We start from the raw sequence: 16,882 nt of genomic DNA on the forward strand, positions 1-16,882 counted from the left end.
ATGGTCTACTTTTTTTTCTGCATGTCTCCCCCTTGTCTCTTGCAGGCATTTTGACAGAACTGCCACAATTGGCATCTAAAAATATGATTTTAAAATGATACTGGAAAGTTAAGACCCTGGGGGAAAATACTAAAATTTGTCATTGTCAAATTTTGTGGGAGTAAAAGGTCAATTTTTAGAACGATATGAAGATTCTTATTTTGACAGATAGACATATCTCTGTTGAATGGGATTGCAAAAAATTTTAATGGAAAAATTCACTGTATAGAAAAGGTTGGAGTGTACAGTGAGACTGGAATAAGCATTTCTATTTAAATGCCATTCCTACAGGGTCAATGTCTGATCTTCATGGCAAAGAAACTCTGTAGGCAATTCCATCTCAGAAAGGCTGAAGCAGAGGTAGCTGGGCTTTCTCAGAAGGGATTGAACATTTCAAATATGTTTTTGACTGATGCAAGATTGATGGAGTGTGGTTTCAGTTCATGTGTCACTGAATGGAAAATGACAGCAGCACTGCAGAACTGCTAAATAGGGGGCTGAGAATAAACTGGTCAAGTAATACCAGAAGTTGGAAACATTGGTAAAGAGGGGACAATTCAGGATGAAGGCTTAGGTGAATCTGTAGAGGCAGTATAAGTGAAGATTCTTCTGATTCCTCTGCTTGTTACTGTCTGCATTCTTGACATCATTTTGCAGCTCACACTCCCTGCTGAGCCTGCTTCTGCTTCATAACCCTTCCATGATGACAGCAGGCTTTGGCCAGGACCTACAGATGTGCCTGCTAGCCCAGATCTATAGGTTCATAATCTGACATAGTGTAAAGGAAGCTTTGCAAAGTCCATTTCCAAGCTCTGATGTGAGGCTCCAAAGAGTGACTGATTACCTTCTTTTGCCAGTAACTTCATAAGGCACATTCTGCTGTAGGTGGTTGGCATAATAATTAGTTGGACTGAATTTGGCTTGGCTGATTTATAATAAGAGAAGACAATAAAGTATTTTGGCTCCAGCTATGGGGTCATTAGTTTTTTAATTCCCAAGGCAATGCAGAGCTGTCTCTGATAACTGATTTCTTGATCCCTCTTTCTTTCTCTTTAGAAATATCTCATTTGTTAAGTGGCTGCCCTGCTCTTGAAGCTCAGCCAGGTAACAACAGAGAGATTATATTGAAGTGTTCATATTAAAAGAAAGTACTTAGAGCTAAAAACACTGCCAAGGGCTTGTTCAAACTCCAACTTTAGGAGGTTGATTTCTCAGAGAGGATGGGTTGTTCCCTATTCAGATCTCAAACGTGAAGCAACATTTATGAAACCCAAAAATGTCTAGCGTCAGAACAGAGAATATCAGTCCTACTTCATAGATAGAAATGAACTGTGTTCATTTTTAAGGACTTTAGGGACATGGTTTAATGCTGGTCTTGGCAGTTCTGGGTCAACAGTTGGACTCAATGATCTTAAAGGTCTTTTCCAACCTAAATGAATCTATGATTCTAAGACTGATCTTTATAATGAGGTCATTCATTTTGACGATGGTTTTGCTATGGAAACTCCTCTCTAAGGTTGGAAAATATTTCATATAAAGAGAGAGAGATGAATTAGTATTACTTACCAAGATAGACAGCCCTCCAGGCACAGAATTCCTTTAAAAAAAGTGACTAAATATAAATTTGTGCCAAAGAGTTTCCTGCCAAGCTGTGAGGATACAAGTGGGTAGATGGATTGGAATGGGACACTGGACTCAACATAAAGCTGAGACTCCTTTATGGCTAAGCAAGGACCCTTAGGGATGTTTTCAGGGCATCACCCACACCCTGGGATAGGTGTCCATGTCTTTCTATCAGTTGTAATAACACTAAAGTGACGCGGCAAGCACTGTAAAACCTGCTTGTCTTTGACAAAGCAAAGGTGCTTTACCTCCTCACTGGCAAAAGTGCTGTAAGTCCTAGAGGATCAGATCAGGGAAGATGCCACAGAGCAAAAACAGCTCTGTCCCTTTATTCCAAAAGTCCTTTTTACACTACCAGTTGGCTCAAGAGAAAGTTCAAATGCACCTTCAGTGTTCCATCCTCTTTTGTGAATGGGTCGTTCAGAACCAATTTTTCTTCAGTAGGTGCATCAGCCCTGTTTTTTTCACTCCATGTGTTGAAGTATCAGCCATTCACTAGACCCTCATAGTCAAGGTGTGCAAGATGAAAGGTTCTGCTGGGCTGGGTTTGAAGTGGATATCCAAGGGAGAATAAAAAGGGGTGAGTATCCTCGTGAAGTTCTTCCCTGAGGTTTCTCTCCCAGTGTTCTACTGCTTTCCCTGTCAGAGACTTCCTGAGTCACAATTTGTTGCTGTGCCTCCTCAGTGCATTTCTTTTCAATTGACTTATCTCACTTTGACACCATGCAGACTTGTGCACTCAAAATTAATCACTCTTTCTCTGCAGTTCCCAGTACCCCTGTTCAACATTATCCCACAAAAAAAACCAAAAAACCAAAAACCAAACCAAGCCCTCAAACAAACTCCTCACAGAATACAACAAACAAAACCCCAAATCCCAAATCCACAATTCTTTGCACAGACAAAGTAAAGCAACATGTCTTCTAACTAAGATCTCTAAAAGTCTGGATTTTTGCAAACCAGGAGGGATTTTTATGAAAAAAGAAATCTTCAGAGCTGTAGGTGTTTTAAATCAACACCTTTGGCAACTTCCAGGACCTGTTTACCTAAGGGGTAGGAAGTGATATATTACAAAATGTCTATTGATGCTGTGTTCCTCCCTGCTTTGTTTCTTGGAAGCAGAGGGCAGATGGTGGCCAGGCTGGTGGTGAGAAAGGAGAGAGATGTTCCATTACCTCTTCCCATTGGGTTGTTCTAGAAAATGGCAAAGAGTAAGAAGAAACAAATCTTGTCCATTTCGGAGAGAGTCTAGAAGAGGCTCCAGCACCACTCAGCTGCAAGCCAAGAAAGCAAGGGTCGGTGAAGCTTTGTCTTTTCCATTCTCAGTTAGTGTCCTGCACGGCCAGAGATACCAAGGAATACGGGATAAAATTTCTTCATTGATAAGGAATTGTGGCAATAGCAGATTACTTTTTGTGGGATCAGATGGAATTATACCTTTCTGTCAAGTTTTCCCAATTGGACAGTTCCTTAGCAAAGTTTGTGCTTATTTCCCACATACATTTAACTGGGAATGTTCTAACTTTTCTGACACATACAGAGCATTACAAAAAAATCCCAACAAATATTATGAGTGAGGAGAAGGTAAAATCTGATTGACTCCGTGGCTTTTTTGACTGAAGAACTTGATTCCAGTAGAAGAGATTTTTATCTTGGTAAGCCTTCAAGAAAAGTATCAAGTAATCAAATTGGCTGAAACAAAATCAGCATCTCCAAAACCCTTCTCCATTTTATTTCAATGATTTTTGGATGTTATAGCATTCTCAGGAATTTTTTAAATAGTTGCGTCTCTTTTATTCTCTTGAGAATTCTTCTGTTGCTTCTCACCAGATTTCTAAACTCAAGCCTCTGGCACTTGGGATCCTGCTCCAAAACAAAAGCATCCATACAAGCTGGTTTTACTCCACTTGCATGGAGATGTTTTCCACCTGCTTTGAACCTTTTCCAGCCTTACCATCTCTTCCATACTGTGCTGTTAGTTTGTGTGTCTCTGGGGTTGTTTTTTTGTACATTTGAAATTGATGAAACTTCCTGAATTTTTGTTGTCACATCACAGGATGACTGTGAAATGCTCAAGAGACCAGCAAAGGCAAAATTAAACCTTTGCATACCACTTGGTCACTGTTCTTTACTGAGCTGGCTGGTTGCCCAAGTTGGAGGACCACCAGTGTGTAACAGCGACTTTTCCTTTGTGGACACTGAAATTGTAAGGGACCAACTGTATCAGCTGTGTGTTCACAAGTCCAAGGGCCTGATGGGATTCATCCCAGAGTTCTGAGGGAGCTAACAAATGTTATGGCAGGACATAACATTCATCTGCAAAAGGTCTTGGGAGTCTGGAGAGTCCCCATTGACTGGACACTTGCCAGTGCTATTCCAGTCTACAAAAAGGCAGGAGGAAAGACCCAGAGAACTACAGATGTGCTTTTCTAACCTCAATTCCTGTAAAAAATTTATGAAGAAGATGATACTGAGTACTGTTGAAAGGCATTTAAAGAATAATACAGTCATCAGGCACAGTCAACATGGGTTCAGAAAAGGGAAGTCCTGTTTAAATAATTTGATACCTTTCTATGTCAGTCACCCTCCAGGTGGTGGAGGGGAAGGAGGTGTTTTTGGGTCCTAGTGAGGCTTTTGATACTGTCACTCATAGCATCCTTGTGGGTGAGTTGTCCAGCTGTGGGATGAGGGGGTTCATGGTGAATTGGCTGAAGGGCAGAGCTCAGAGGGTTGTAGCGAATGTGGCTACATCTGGCTGGTGACTGGACACCAGAGGTGTGTTTCTCTGAGTTCAAACCTAGGTCCAGTCCTGTTCAATATCTTTATCAATGATTTGGATGCAGGAGTTGGATGTGCCATCAGCAAGTTTGTCTCCTCTCCTCAATTACATATAAAGGAAGAAAGTACATTGATAGTTAAGTGGCTAAGATTGGTGATACTTCAAATCTACAGGAACCTGGTGAATCATATGTTGCTCTCTTCTGACCTCAGCGGTGTCTACTATATCGAATAAACCAATACGTCAACTGTGCTGACACCTGGTTGTCCAATCACACAGGAAATTTGAATTACTCTCTTTCCTATCTGCTTTGCTTCATTGAATTGATAATGATGATGTAGCTGTTTGTAAAAAGTATCCAGTGGAGGTGTTGCTCGATTCTTTATAGTTTTCAAACTAGTGATGTATGAACCATAGCTCTATATCCAGTACACTCTCAGGAACAGGCTCTGAAAGATTTGTCAGCCTTTACGCTAAGCCAAAGGTACTGAGGATTAATTCAATGAGAGCTGATGATACCAGCATATATCTGAAGGTTGGGTTAGAGCTGTGGGGCTGGGTTTCTTGGAGGTCGGTTTCTGGAACATTTTTAAGAGCATTACACCTTCAGTGAGCCAAAGAGTTTGGAATGTGCCTTAGCTGTGTGAAAGAACAATGAAGACTGCAAAAAAAAAAAAAAGCTGGAGTCTTTGTCTTTCAAAAAAATGAATATAGCTTCTCACCTTCTCTGGCAAAGACATCAAGGCAACCTTCTATTTCTGACATCTGTGTTTACTGGAGAGTAGTATGAAACTGTAATTCTTGAATTGAGAGTTTTCTGTATTTTTCTGTATTTTTCTTTTCCTTGGTTTTCTAGAAGATATCAAATACTCTCTCAGTTTGCTAAGCCCATCCTGCAGGGCTTAGCCCAGGAACTAATTTGCCTATCAGTCACTCAGCCAGCTCTATATTTGTGTTTTCAATGGAGACTTGATTGCATAGACTCAGTGTGGGGTAGATGGTGTCTGGCTCTCAGTGATATACTTGGAAGGATTCTGTATGTGAAAGGATATTCAGTGGGTGATGAAGTGAAAATGCATGATTTAATTCCATCCTTGTTTGATTCAGTGTTTGAGTAAAATGGTAGGAAGTGTTGAATGCAAATCAACACAAGCTTTGCTATCCTGGAAAATTCCATGGGGAGAAACATTTGTCCTACTCTGCTTCATTGGACATAGAAGGGCTTTATTACAACAGTAACTGTTATGTTAAAAAACCCCCACTGCTTATTATTTTAGAGGAGAAAGTGTGGCATTGGGATTCTGCATCCAGGGTTTATTGCCTAACCAGAAACAGCCTTGTTAGCTTTTCCCAGTGAGATGGAAACCTGATCTCCTGATGAATGCCTACTAAAGTTTAGACTGAACCCGTGTGCCTGAAACTGGCAGGGTTTGGTCATACTTGGTACTAAAACAAGATAGTGTGTGATACTACTGCACAGTCCTTTGCTTTTAACATCATTCCAGATATTTCTGGGTTAAATTTGTCTCTTTAGTTCCTCTCTTTTGTTTTCAGATGACTAAAAGGGAATTCTCTAGAGAGCCAACCTCACTTACTCCATACGACTTCTATTTATCAAGAAATTCTAGTGTTTTGCTATGTCCTGCAAAATAGAAATTTTCCTTGGAGGGAAAGACTTCGAGGTTAATTGGAAAAGTATAAAGTGTGACAATAGCCCATGTGATACAGACTTGTTAGAGTAAAGACTGTCATGGCCAAGTGGATTACTCTTGTGTTTTCTGTAGCTTAGGAAGGAAAAAAGTTGGGAAGATGTGAAGCCTATGATCCATGAACAATGGGGCTGTAAAGGTTCATCACACCTATTTAACCCAACACTTTCCAAAGGGCAGATGGAAGAATTTCCCACCATATTTGTTTTAGAGTCCATTTTCCTGTAATTCTCCAAGTCTTGTTTTTAGGATTCAGGTGTCGTTAAGTCCTATGCTTTTTCTTCTAAACCATGCAATGTTTGTGAAGTGCTTGACAGAAAAGGAGGTATTTGAAGGAAAATAATGAGGTAGCCCACTGCAAGTTTCTGGAAATTTCCTTGAAGGCAGGAGCTCAATGGTAAGACGAGAAAACAACATTTGAAAACATTAGCAATTCTCACTAGCTCTGAATGAGGGGTGAAGTGAGGGAAGTGCACAAAGTGAGGTGAAAGGTCAGTGTTCAGACTGGTTTTGGCAAAGGAGGACAGGTTAATGAAACACAAAATAAGCCTGTGGCAGGCCAGGAAAATGTCCTTTGAAATCTCACGCCGAGCAGGCAATGAACATGGCAGGACTGCATTCCTCAGGGACAGGGAAAAGGCTGTTCCTAGTCAGAGAGGGATAAGGGGGGCAGGGGATGAGCTTTAGGTATGTGCAGATAGCAAAATTCCTGAGAAACAAACCTGCCAACATACAGACAAAATGTAAGGACCTGAATGTTTGCGTTTGAGTTCAAGACCTTGCAAGATTAAACCCTGTGTTTCAGGCGGAGAAATTATTAAGTCCATAGTGATGAAGAAAGCAAAGGAGGTCAAACTTTTAGGGGGAGTTTGCCCCTAACTAAGCAGAAGCTTTAGGGCTGTTGACATGTATTGCCACATTTTTAATATAAAGCAGTACATAGAGAAAAACTGTTTCTAAATGTATTTTATGATTGTGTGTTTTTACAGAAAAAAATTTTGGAAGGGATTCTGAAAACAAAAGAAATTATTAAATATTTTCAAACAAGATTTGTAATTAAAAACAGTAAAAACCAAACATCCCCTCTAATTCTCATAGAATCAAACACAGCCTTTTACAGTAACTGGTTTTTTCCTGTTTAAATCAACAGTCATTTGATTTGGGAGGAGCATGCAAAAGGAAAGGAAAAATGTTGGCTTTCACAGAACATTGTGTAGAAGTCATGGAGTTCAGGGCACTCACTAGGTTCAGGGCAAAGATCTTCTAATCAGTCAATAGAAGGAAAATAAAAATACCTTGATACTTCTATTTCTTTCAAAGCAGTTGGAACCAGACTATAACAAGACATGTTACAGAAGAAAAAACTAAAACTTAAAGTGATGGTGGTGGGGTTGCAAGAATTCCATGTAAAGATCTCATTTAGAGACAGAAAGCCAAGATGACCTTCCCAAATAACATTCCTCTGATAGCTGAAATACCTATGTGAAAGATCCATGATGATTCTTTGAATGTATTTTCAGGCAAGACACTGTTGCTGTATTAAGTCCCTTAAAAGAAGCTCAGGGTTGAGAATGCAACTCAAGAAGTGTTTAATAGCTTTTTTATTATACCCCATGCGCATTGGCTGGCAGAACTCTCCCAGATGGATTGTGTTCAAAGCTGCCACAGGGCGCATTTTGCAATTTAGCAGTGGACTGAGCTGTACTGAACAGTTTCCTCTGCAGTTGGTAGTGTTAAATGCTCTGCCACTACTCTGAAAAAGCAGCTTTTGTCTCTGAGATGATCAGGACAATCGCATTTTTGTAACGGGAATATTTTTACAATCACTTTGTTTTTCTTATCTCTGGCTACTGTTGTGTTGTAGTGATAATGGTGTTAGCACTGACTTGGGAAGAATGCAGAAAGATGTTTGGGACAAAGGCAGTCGGTTGTCTGTGTAGAGTGAGTTAGCTCAGGAAAGATAAGCCCAGGCAAAGATCCTGGTCCTGGCTCTGCTGGAAGAACTGATTCTGATTGATATTTCAAAATCAGTCCTCTCAGTTGCAAAATTTTTCAGGAAAGCATTTACAGGTTTCCACAAGGCTGAATGCTTATGAGTCAGCTGCTGGAGAACTTTTCGTAACAGAGGCAGATGAATTCTAGCAGTTTCCCCTTTCCCTTCCTCCTTTTCCTTTGCTATTCCATAAAGATTTGCTCTGGGAAGACTGACCAATCTCCTTCTTATCGAATTGCAGATGTATCAATATTGGTGTATCTGGGAGACTGGCTCCACCAAAGACACTCTGCTGCAGATGATCTTTGCTTACCCAGCTCTCACTCACCTTTGACAAGCTTGGCTTTGTGGTCTCACAGCACGGCTCCAGAAATTGCAAGTGCTTATCTACTGTAAGAAAGATCCAAATCCTTCCAATTCTTCACTCTTAACATGATTTCAGAATCTTTTTGAGAAGATTATGGGAACCAGAATTAGTGATAAATATTTTTGCAGCCAGAATGGGGGAAGAACAGCATGGGGAAAATATTGTGGCAGTGTTGTAAGAAGGTCGAATTTGCATTTTGTTACTGTGAAAACTGCATTTTAAAATGGGAATTTAAAAATTAAGATGATATCTTCTACCAATTTTATTTGGAACTTTTGAAATTTCTGTTTAGAAAATATCTTAAATTTTTTGTCTTTGATATTTCTGTGACCTGCTTCTCTGCCACACACTTCTGAAACCCTAACACTGTAGGTTTATATTGTCTCAAGCATTTGTACTTGTGTGCATTTCTCTCTAGAAAATAATAATAAAGTAAATATAGGGATTGAACATTCTTACTGAAGCAGAGGTGCAAATGAATAACCCAGACAACCCGAGAAGTTTAAAACATTAGAATCATAGAAAGCCTTGGACTGGAAGGGATCTTAAAGATCATCTTGTTCCAACCCCTTGCCATGGGCAGGGACACCTTCCACAGAACAAGTTGCTCAGAGCCTCATCCAGCCTGGAGCATTTCCAGGGATGGGGCATCCACAACTTCTCAGGGCAACATTAGGGAAAGGGATTTTGATCTTTACTGATGGTGGAACTGCAAATATAAAGAATGATGCTTGTCACTTCAGGCTCTGGTGTGATAAAAGAAGAGAAGCAACCACAGGAGGTGCTGGTGAAAGCAGATAAAGTCAGACTTCTCTCCTGTTTATCATCCCATGGCTGGAAGGTGGCTCTTTCCTTGCCTGCCTCGGAATATCCTGGTCCCCCATCTTCATCACCTCCTAAATCCTTTGCTTGTATCTGTCCATAGGTGGAAGATGATTGCTTTAATTTCCGTGGTATGTGTTTCCCCTGGTTTGCTTAAGACAATATCCTGTGGCTTTTGTGAGCTTCCACTTTGGATACCTCCTTGTGTTCACTGCAGCATTTTTATTTTCATATCTGCTGATGAAATATGTTGTCCAGAAGGTTCCTTAGGGAGTTTTCCATTCCCTACTCCTCATCCCACATTTTATTGTTGCTTTTTATGCCTGATGAAATTTGATACCCAAGAACATCCAGTTGTCTGTGTTAATTTATTGTCTCTCAGCCCTGAATACCCCAACAACACCACAAAGTATATTAGCAACTTTCAACAACCTAGGCTTTAAACTTGAGTTCTGAGAATGTGCATGAGTGTTTAACCATGTTATCTAACAAGTGGGTAAGAAAAACTTTTACTTTTTAGCAAGACCACACTGCTGATCAGTTTTGTTTCTCTGCAGTACCTGAAGGCTTAGGACAATCGTGGTACTGTGCAGCTTCCTAAGGACAGTCTGGTTTGCAGGCCATACTTGTAATAGGGATGTATTTTTCCATTTAATTGGACTGATGAAAAAATAAAGAGCCAGGACAAGAGATTAAATTTTAATTTTCTTTCATAAGAAAATTAATTTCTCTTGGTACTTTTTGGTGATGAGAAGGGCATGTTTCTGTCTAATTATGTAGCAGGACTTCCATAATTACAATTTAGCCCTTCTGGCTTACATCAAAAACTATCCATCCCTCCAATGGCTCTTAACATTGCTTCTAATGTTAGACCATGTTACAACCATGTTAGAGGGCTTGTCTTTTCCCACACAGATAACTTCTGCTGAACATGGGGCAAGACTCATTGCTAGTGCCCTGCTGCAGAGACCTTTGGCACATCCCAAAAGTCCAGTTCATCTAGAATCTTCAATCAATTTGCAGTTGAAACATAACAAATAATAATAATAAGTTGTGATTTCTTTATTTTGTTGTTGATGGGGATCTTTTGATTTACTATGGACGAGATTATGTCTGTGTTGATTTTGATTTTTAACTTTGATTAATTCCTCACTGTTTCCTTTCACCTCCACAAATGAACTCTCTTACATCTCTAAAAAGATGTCTGTTGCATCCACACTATTGCTATTTTTTACCTGAAAAGAAAGTTAAAAAAAAAAAATCAAATTTAGAGCTATGCAAAGAGGAAATAAAAACAGAAATCAAGATTAATTTTGTGCCCTACTCCTGGCAGTTAGCCTTTGGTTCCCACCTTTCTCTCAGTGCTGTCTACAGGCACTGTCCAAAATACAAACCTAAGAGAAAGAGATTAGAAGAGACAAGATGGGGGGAAAAAATCACTTCTTTTCTTCCATTGGCTTCCATTATTCACATTCAGCAGTACACTGATGAGTTGCAGATTCATGGTTTCTTTTGCAATAGCTCAGGCTTTCACATGGAAAGGGGAAGGTATTTCAAAAGCCAGATAATATGATTATGAAAGCATAAAGAGTGTCTGAGAGAATGTGCAGACAGAACTAGAACTCAGAGTGATAGACTTTTTTTTCCCCAAGAAGGCTGAATTTTAAAGTTTCCTTTTATGTTGTAACTGGAATCACAGTTGGTGTAGGGAGCATTGGAAATCAACTTTTACATGTATTTAAATGTATAAACAATATCTTTTACTTTCTTGAAAAATATCTCAAACAATCACTTGGTCCAAAGTGGGATGGTTATCATTATGTGGAGAGAAAAATGAGACAACCTTTACAGTTTTAATTGCTTCAGAATAAGTTTCATTGAACTAAAAACCTCAATTAGGTTTGGTTTGGTCAACTGCAGAGTTAAACAGCACAGCAGAAAAATACATGGTGTTATATATGGAGTGTGCTAGCGGTTTCTAAGAAAAAAAAGTGCATTTTACTTGAGATACTATGCATACAATGATGCCTTATCTCAAAAAGGATATTTTAGACCTCAGATGAGTGCAAAGAAGGGTGATGACTCTAATATAAAACACTGTGAGAGGTCTTCTTTGAAGCAAAGCTATGAATTTTAATACTATTTTTAAAAAATACCAGTATTTTTGAGGAAGTAGATCAAGAGCTTCTATGTTTTCCCTATATCTGAACATTTGGAGCTAAGCACAGTCACTGAAACTAAACAGGAGTTCAGATTCAACCAACAAAAATACTTTTTTCCCCAACAGCTTGTGATTAGGATGTGCAAAGTCCTGAGAACAGCAGTGAAAGTCAATTAGAAAGGGATGAGATGTTTGTACAAGGATAACAAGAGGCTCAGTAATGTTGCTGGTGAGTTTTCTGAAGCCTGAATCTTGTGTTTTGGCATACAGAAAGCTGATTAAGATCAGGTGAGATGGATCAAATTTCCCCCTTGTGGGTTTAAGTGTGTCATCCCTTGGTCCTGGATGGCATTGGCTCTGTAGGACACAGGGGAAATTTCAGAGGCTGCCCCCAGAGCCTCCGTTTGCCCCAAACCTGCCCATACAAGCTCAGTGCAGTACCTGAGGCTTCCAGCTGAGTTGGCACGATTCAGCAAACCACAGGAAATAAGAATATACTTGAAATTAAACACTTATCCAAATGTGTTGTTGCATAGGAATGTTTACTGCCTAGAAAATCTTCCTCTTCACAAAATGCTATAACAGGAAGCTGTAAAAAAAATGAACGAAGTCAGCATGAAATTGAAGTTTTCCACTGAATGTTTTAAACTGCATATTCAGCCCTAATGCTTTTAAAGAATATTTCAGGCAGGCCTCAGGTTTCTTCTGCTTAGTGAAATGTTTTCATTGCTGCAATGGCCTCTCCATCACAACTGGCTGGTTGTATGCTTAATTCTTTTTTATCACAGTAGTTCTCACATTCAGGAGCTACATTCTAAATAGATCTGCCCACATCTGTACCAAAACAAAACCTTCAAATGGCTTGTGAATACCTCTTGCTCCTTTGGTTGCAATTAAAACCTAGCAAACTTAATCCAAGGTGGGGATTTTTTGTGTCTAATTAGCTGTATGTAGTCCTGCTGGCCCACCTCTATCTCTATGAAAATATCAATGAGCAATAATAAAGCTCAGGTGTTCAATTAACCTGGTGCCTGGAGTTTGGTACTGTGTGGATTCTGTGGGGCAGTAAAGAACAGTTTAAACTGCTCTAGGTTGATATGTGCCTTTTGAGAGATGTGGGGCTTCTTTTCCTGTTTGTACAGCATTTGATACAGCACAGCTACAGGCTGAAGCATGTACAAGTACACCTATATATCCTTTCTCTAGAAAAGTATAAAGAGGAGAAAACACATAGGAGGTGCTGTGTGTTGAAAGTATATTTCTGGATGCACAACTAATTTCTCTGGTATTTTATATTTTAGTTTCAACTTGAGGTAAATATTGTGGACAAGAAAAAATCCTTGATGTGTTTTTGCTCAAGAGCAAGGTGTATGCTCCCTTTTTAATGGATTCATAAAGGGATGGTAGCAGTGTTGTTTCAGCCTTTCCCAGAGTCCAAATCTTGATAAATAATTCAATAAAAGTCATCGCCACAGTGAATAGTAATTAGGTTTATGAAAGAAAGAACAGTTGCTTCAGATAAAAGAATGAGGGCCCTATTTCTCACACTGCCCAGACAAACATCCATCACTGTTCACTCTCAGTGTAACAGCAGGTCACACGTTTCATACAAAGCAAGCAGGGAAGTTTCCACTTGAGAAAATTAAGGTTGAAATATATCCTTGTACTTTTTAGCACAACTGCTTAGTGTCAGTGCAGATAGCCTGTGCTAAAACCAGCTGAAATTTCAACTGTGATTACACAGGAACATGAGATTTACTATGACCAGCTCTTAGAAAAATGAATCTCTGACCTGTTCTCAGGTATTAGCCAACTTTTTCCAGTTTAGATGATTGAAGTGTTCAGAATAACTAATTGAATTTGTCCAACTAGACCACACCAGGTGCTCTGTGCACTGTTAAGCATTTAAACAATGATCAAGAATATTTAAAGGCACAAACTTTATGAGAAGTTCCCAAACTTCTCATTTATAGCCCTGATGTGGGTTTGTCATTCAACCATCTACTTTTTTTAGCCGCTCACTTAAATAAGATGTCCCTGATTTGTAGTACATCATATGCTGTCCAGTTTCTTTGACTGTTTTGAGTAGTTCACAAATTTTCGAAGTTCACTGTGTTCTTGAACATCTACTGCTGTGGCTTCTTCTTTAGGGGGTCAGATGGAGGGCAACATAGTCAAATAAATTTTTGTACCAAAATAATTGGCATAAATTCTATTTAGTTTGTCTTGTCAAAATCCTTTCAACTTTGTGAAGATCTGCATTTCAAGGGATAATAGACCATAAAAAGACCTTTTTTTTCCCATCGGAAATATTAAATAAATAATCACAAGAATGAAAAATACTGCACTACACTCTTAACATTCTGCAACCCGCCTGACTGATGTGATTTATCAGTCTCTTACAACTCCTTTTGCTGCTAAAGGAACTGTTCCATGAACAATATTCTGTAGAGTTGGAGAGATGTGAGGAGATTTAGTTACATCTTATTTTTATGACACACATCAGTATAGATTCATTAAAATTGCAGAAAAAAACCCTGCCAGTGACAGAAATCTTTCCTTTGCTTCCTTCCATCCTTATTTTCCACCAGGGTTCCCCACATGGGGTTCCCTCTGAACCACTGAGCCCAGAGCTGCATGCCTGCAAGGAACTCAATGGTTTTCCTTGCTATACACTTAATATTTAATATGTAACATTCAGCTCCGTGTTCTAACTTAAATCGTTCAATAGATTATGTATTATTCAACAGAGGAAACTTAAAATGTTAAATAAGCAGGAATTTCAGATCCATTTATATGAGTGGGCCTGATTACGTAACATTTCCTTGCTTTATTGTAGGTTCGTTATCACTTTTAATTCTTTCACTATTTGATTAAGTTTAAAGCAAAGCAGTTTGCCATCCAGGACACTTCTAGCACTGACCTCCTTTCTTCTAGGTAAGTACAAATATGCAGTTAGTACTTAGCCCAAGTGCATAATGCATGCAAAATTAATATATGGGCAAGATTCGCTTGAGTGTTAAAAAACCAGGACAAATGAATGTGCTGGGATTTATTTTCTCCCCTCCATACAGCTTCTTGCAGAGGTTTAGAGGTACTTTTGAAGAGTATCCTTTTATTAAAGAGGGTGGAGGATTCGCTCCTGCTGGCACATGTGAATTACTTATGCATTCCCAGCTCCTGTTATTTATCTCACAATAATGTGAAAGCACATACTCTGACTAAGGTGTCTTCAGTGAACCACAGAGCTCAAAACTGAGTCTAGAGAAAGGCCAAAGAACAGCAGCACAGATTTTCTATGTTATATTTTTTGACCAGGGATTTATGTATGAAAAAAAATTTAGGGCCAGTTTTACTGAGGCATTTGGTTGCCTCAGTTCCATTTAAATAAATGGGAATTAAGCACCAAATTGCTGCTTAAAAGACTGGCTGACAGTGATATCTAAAAAAACCAAATTATACCACGTCTTGGCTAGAGGCATAAAATGCCTTTAAGTTTTCTGACACCCATTCCAAAACAAACCCATTTTTTAGCACAATCACTGGGATAATTTGATGCCTGATAAATAATACTAATCTTCATACTTCCCAGTGTGAAACCTGGGAAGAGCTGCTATGATATGATTTCTCAAGAAGTAGGAGACGTGGCTGTTAGCACTTATCCTACCTTCCTGCAGCAGTAGAAATTCAATCTAACAAACTCCCTCTGAGATCTGAGGAAGAAGATGAAGTCGAGTAGTACAAAGAGAAGCAACTTTTTTCTTTCTTCAGTCCATGACAAACCTTATCAATCTTGCCTGGGCAAAACCACCATGCCTGGATTGCTAGAAATCATCTTGTAATTTTCCAACCTAAGTCTATTTCTGAACATTATATATCCCATTGATCTTGTGCCAGTATCAAAGTTAGCTAACTCTTCCACTGTCTTGACATTCAGCCTTTACAAGTATGAGTCACCATATCCTCCCACAACCTTTATATTCCTATGCCAAATTGAGCTTTTTGAGTATCCTTGTCCACAACGATCATAGTCACCTTTATAGTTACTCCTTCCATTCCCTTCTTTTCTCTTGAAAACAGGTTCTTAGGAATTCTAAACACAATTCCATCTGATGCTACAAGCAGGCATTTTTTTAAAACCATGTGGGTAATTCCTTACCTCTACTGAACCAAATTCAGAATGCTTTGCCATTTGTACCCGTACTGTGTCCATGGATTCACAGAATATCCTGAGTTCAAAGGGACCCAGAGGGATCATCGATTCCAGCTCATGGCCCCATACAGGACAGCCTCAAGGATCGCCCCAAGTGTTTGGAGCATTGTCCAAATACTTGAACTCTGTCAGGCTTGGGGCTGTGACCAGTTCTCTGGGGGGCCTCTTCAGTGCCCAAGCACCCTCTGGGTGAAGGAACTTTAACTAATGTTCAACCTAAATCTGACACGGCTTCATTGCCAACCCCTCTGGTCCTGTCACTCTTCACCAGAGAGAAGAGATCAATGTCTGTCTCTCTGGTTGTCCTCGTGAGGAAGTTGTAGAGTGCAGTGAGGTCTCCCCTCAGTCTCCTCCAGGCTGAACAAGCCAAGTGTTCTCAGCCACATTTCATAAAGCTTCCCCTCTAGACCTTTCACCATCGTAGCCCTCCTTTAGACACTCTCTAATAGGTATATATCTTTCTTATATTGTCCTGTGAGGAGCTCACTCATGGGCTGGGCTCCCCCAAGCACAGAAATGGAGCTTGTTGGGCAAGAGCGAAGGTGAGGCCCATTGGAATGTGGTAACAAGGAAGAGCACGAAAGAGATATGTTAACTTTGAAGACACAAATTGTTGTTTATCTCATCTCTGGGGGATGCAGTTTTGTCCTTATCAGTACATGATTTATTATCCCCTTGCATTTAGGTCATGAAATGGAGTTTTTGCTTTCCACACTGACATGTCACAATAAAAACTCTGCTGAATTCACAGCAAATTCACAGCCTTGGAGAGCCCAGGCAGCAGCATCTGTCCCCAGAGGGCTGCCTCCTGGGGAAAGGCTGGACCTGGAGCAGAGAGACAGGGGAGGAGGGAGGGGCAACCCGGAGAGGCTGGGAGGGACCAACCACTGCCCCATCCCCACCCTGTCAGGGGAGAGGAGTCAGGAGTGAAGTGCGGAAGGGAGGTCTGGTGAAAGGCTGGGTGGAAGGTGGTTTTTGTGCTGCTTGTCTTTCTTTCTCAATACCAGAATATATTTTAATTGCGAACAAATTAAATTAATTTTCTCCATATAGTCCTGTTTAGCCCATGACAGGAACTGGTAAATGAGCTCCTTGTCTTTACCTCTGTCCATGAGCTCTCTCATTCTGCTTTCTCTCCTTGTAGCTCTAAGGAGAGGGAGTGACTGTGCAGCTGGG

At 39.9% G+C, this 16,882-nt stretch overlaps 1 protein-coding gene across 3 annotated transcripts in view; it reads left to right on the top strand.

The window, feature by feature from the left end:
- FAM135B (family with sequence similarity 135 member B) overlaps positions 1–16,882 on the top strand; it is a 271,906-nt gene that overhangs the window by 30,501 nt on the left and 224,523 nt on the right. The window contains exon 1 of one of the 3 annotated variants that reach the window (XM_017746688.1): positions 8,435–8,535. The exons of the other annotated variants lie outside the window; for them this stretch is intronic. The gene's annotated coding sequence lies outside the window, so the exon portion shown is untranslated. Of the gene's footprint in view, positions 1–8,434; positions 8,536–16,882 lie in introns of those variants that run through there. 3 annotated transcript variants of the gene reach the window in all.

This window comes from Corvus brachyrhynchos, unplaced genomic scaffold, assembly GCF_000691975.1.
Source record: "Corvus brachyrhynchos isolate BGI_N302 unplaced genomic scaffold, ASM69197v1 scaffold89, whole genome shotgun sequence".
NCBI classification, from domain to species: domain Eukaryota; kingdom Metazoa; phylum Chordata; class Aves; order Passeriformes; family Corvidae; genus Corvus; species Corvus brachyrhynchos.